Genomic DNA, 4,499 nt, shown 5'->3' with positions numbered 1-4,499 from the left:
AAGGGGTCAATAGAGGATGGACATGAGTTTGAGCAAGCTCTAGGAGATAGTGAAGGACAGGGAAGCCTGGCATGCTGCAGGCCATGGGGTCACAAAGAGTCAGACACAACTGAGTGACTGAACAACAACTCTGATTGGTCTATAAATTCAATAAAATTCCAGCAAGATTGTTTTGAAGAAAATCACAAGCTTATTTTGAATATATACAGAAGAATTGAGGCCCGGTTGATTTGAAAAATAAAGAGTAAATAGTAAGAGTTCTTCTGAGGAAGGTCTTTGTGACATTCTAGTGGGCAAGAATTTTATATATAAGCTCTTCTCCCTCTATCACAAACCAAAATGGAAACATCAGTGAATTTGACTTTCAAAACTGAAAGCTTGTCTTCAATGACGGACACCATAAACAAAGTTGACAGATGACACGCTGGGTGATGTTTGCAAAAATAATGACAGTTAATGGCCAGAATATATAAAGAACGGCTCTAATCAGTAAGAGGAAGAAACACTAGCAGAGGTGTGAGCAGAAAAATTAGAATCGTCAAGTTCCCAGAGAGGTCAATAAGGACACAGTATTGGAAGAGAGCCTTGCGTTTGGGGCAAAAGCCAAGAACAGTAGAACCTAGAGGCTTCAATGTAATTTGTCTTGAAACGCTGACATGTAGTTGGTGTGTGGATATTTTCATGATTGATGTTTGCAGCTGTTTCCCCACGGCATGTGCTGCTGAGACAGGATTTGAGAGCAACTCCACCATGGCAGGGGGTCTAAACTGGATTGCAAAGACCAGCACTTGGCTCTCCTCACCACCAGGCGTCCACTTAGATTTTACAAATTTCCTGTCATCCATTTGGATGAGGGATTTCGTTAGGGTGGGGACTACCATTTACGGTTTTAATTCTCCCAGGAGCCTGGCTTAGTATTTGGCTTTGTGTGTAACAATCATTTGAAAAACAACAAAATTCAGTATTGGCTAAAGATAAAGACAGAAGCTCTTTAAAATGGCCTTCGATTCTGTGGTTATTCTATACCACTTTTATCAACGAAAGAATTTTTTTTGCAATTTGCCTGTAAGTAGAAACATTCCCTCGGAGAAGGCAATGGCACCCCACTCCAGTACTCTTGCCTGGAAAGAGGGGCAAGAGTACGGAGGGGCCTGGTGGTCTGCAGTCCATGGGGTTGCTAGGAGTTGGACACAACTGAGTGACTTCACTTTCACTTTTCACTTTCATGCACTGGAGAAGGAAATAGCAACCCACTCCAGTGTTCTTGCCTGGAGAATCCCAGGGACGGGGGAGCCTGGAGGGCTGCCGTCTATGGGGTTGCACATCGTCGGACACGACTGAAGCGACTTAGCAGCAGCAGCAGCAGAAACATTCCCTAGTCCACTGTTTGTTTATTTTTTTTTTGAAGAATTGATGCTTTTGAACTGTGATGTTGGAGAAGACTCTTGAGAGGCCCTTGGACTGCAAGGAGATCCAACCAGTCCATTCTAAAGGAGATCAGCCCTGGGATTTCTTTGGAAGGAATGATGCTAAAGCTGAAACTCCAGTACTTTGGCCACCTCATGCGAAGTGTTGACTCATTGGAAAAGACTCTGATGCTGGGAGGGGTTGGGGGCAGGAGGAGAAGGGGACGACAGAGGATGAGATGGCTGGATGGCATCACCAACTTGATGGACATGAGTCTGAGTGAACTCTGGGAGTTGGTGATGGACAGGGAGGCCTGGTGTGCTGAGATTCATGGGGTCGCAAAGAGTCGGACACGACTGAGCAACTGAACTGAAATGAACTGAATACAAGGTTAAAAACTACATGAAATAGACATGTAACAATAATCTGAAGTACCACCTGCTTTATATTTATTTAGTGTCCAAAGCTGTGTAAGGGTGTGTTAATATTATCATGGGCTATCTTAAATAAAAACACAAGGAAGATATATTTGCATTTGAAATAGTCTTATACTTTTTAAATTTCAACTGTTTAATAGATTGTAAGCCATCTCAAGATAGAATGTTACATTAATATGTATATATACATGTATGTTAATATATATAATATAAATCACTAAATTATAAGAATTGCTATATATAATAATATACGTTACTAAATATTAAACTATATGTAAATAACATATACATTTCTTTCTTTTTTCTCCTTCAGCTCCCAAGGTAGTGATGATCTTAGAATTGGTGAATAAATTGGCTGATTTCCTTCAGGGAAAAACACTAACCAAGTAGAAGCTCCTTTTAGGGCCTTAGTATTTTATTTTTTAAGATTAAGTACCTGATATTCTCTGCCCATGAAACTATAGTGTCTAGAGTAAAAGGTGAAGCCATACTTACAGTGAATATTTTTGTGTTCAAGTCTAAGCCAGTTCATGTGATCAACAGTATGAGGGGAACCAAATTACCATTCTTGGTTTAGTATCAAGGTCTGAGTCACTGTCCTGGGAAGGAAGATGCTGTATGTGGGAAGATCTTTATGCAAATGCCTATGAACAGTTGAAAAGACTAAGCAGTGAAAGCAAAAGGAGGAAACAGCAGCATTTCAGTGGTTTTAGCAGGTTGAAATGAATTTGCATTCAGCACATTCCCACATAGCTTGCTGAACAGTGAACATATGCAGGATGATGTTAGCATACATCCCCTTTCCCATATATATTCACCAAAGAGCCTAACAGATGCAAATTTATAACTAAAATAGCTAATGCCATACCGAGGTGTGAAGCAAACAAGTAACTCATTTCAAAGGAATCTTGTGATTTTTAGAGATGATCAAGGCCTGGTCCCAGCCCTGCAATCTGAAAGGGTTGGAACCCCTTAGATGTGACTTACACCCTTATATGTTAGAGAAAACAAAAACTAAAAAGATAATTTAAAATAAACTTTGAAGTAATTTAAAATAAAGCCCAGATGTGGCTTGCACCCTTCTATATTAGAGAAAACCAAAACCAAATAAATAAATAAATAGGCCATCTTTTCTCCTCACATGTAATTCATCAATTACATTTCATACTATTTACAAATGGTTTTACTTTTCTTCAAAGACAAGATGTATTTAATGTCAGTTTGGGATATTACAAACAAACCAAGAAGCATTTCCTAGCAATTCTGTACTATTGGTTCTCCAAATAATTTTTAAAAAATATTTCTTCATTTGCCAAAGAGGAAAGGTTTTCAGGTAAAATGGGTATACACTTGGACTAACTGAGGTCATTTTAAGACTTCTCTCTGGAAAACCACACTCAGGATAAGCAGGTGGAAAGCTTGTGGGTATGTGTGTGAGTTTGCTTATTTGCTTAGTCCTGTCCAACTGTTTGCAACCCCATGGACTGTAGCCCAACCAGGCTTCTCTGTCCATGGGACTCTCCAGGCAAGAATACTGGAGTGGGTTGCCATTTTCTTCTCCAGGGGATCCGACCCATGGATCAAACCTGTGTCTCCCGCATTGCAGGCAGATTCTTTACTGTCTGAGCCACCAGGAAGCCTTTTATTGGGGAATGGAGACTAATTTGGATAACTAGACTCGAGTGTCGTCCTGGCTTGGCCTTTCTGTAGCCGTGTGAACTTGACCCGGCTGACGTCTGTGAGCCTTGTCTGCAGGACGTCCCCCTTGCAGGGCATTTTTGCAGAGTGAATAAAATCACCCTGCGGAAGCCCACACTAGCCATGCTGAGCTGAATCCCAACCCACAGATACAGTTTGCTTGTTGAGTGTTGTTGCTCAGTTGCTAAGATGTGTCTCACTCTTTGTGACCCTGTGGACTGCAGCACGCCAGGCTGTCCTTCACTAACTCCCAGAGTTTGCTTATATTCATGTCCATTGAGTCAATGATGCCATCCAACCATTTCATCGTCTTTCACCCTCTTCCCCTCCTGCCCTCAATCTTTCCCAGCATCAGGGTCTTTTCCAATGAGTCAGCTCTTCACATTAGGTGGCCAAAGTATTGGAGCTTCAGCTTCAGTTTCCTTGGCTTGTACCAAATGAAATTTTCAAGGCTCGTTGACAAAATTTAAAAATTAGACAATTCATATTTTTGAATTTCTGCTTTTATGTGTAAATGCTGCAAAAACTTACAACTGCCTTTAACAGTATCAGCTTAGACACATCGTAAACCATCCCCATTATCTTCACCCATCCTGCCCTGTTGATTTTGTGCTTAAAATCCCCATTATTTTAAAGCAAAGCAAACAAACTGTTGACTTGATTACCTTGGTAACATCTTGTTAAAGCAAATTTTCTTGGACAAAGTGATTTTGAGCACAAATCAAAATTCAATGCTCATCAGCAGGGAACTAGTGAATATTCAAAAAAGAGAGGAAATGGGTCTAGATGATATTGTGTGTATCTAGATGACAGAATGGAGAAGGCTATGGCACCCCACTCCAGTACTCTTGCCTGGAAAATCCTATGGATGGAGGAGCCTGGTGGGCTGCAGACCATGGGGCCGCTAAGAGTTGGACACGACTGAGCGACTTCACTTTCACTTTTCACTTTCATGCA

The sequence above is a fragment of the Bos grunniens genome, chromosome 22 (assembly GCF_055505025.1).
Source record: "Bos grunniens cultivar Pamir isolate PY7600 chromosome 22, Bosgru_T2T1.0, whole genome shotgun sequence".
In the NCBI taxonomy this organism is placed as follows: Eukaryota; Metazoa; Chordata; class Mammalia; order Artiodactyla; family Bovidae; genus Bos; species Bos grunniens.
Note: the sequence above shows the minus strand (reverse complement) of the source record.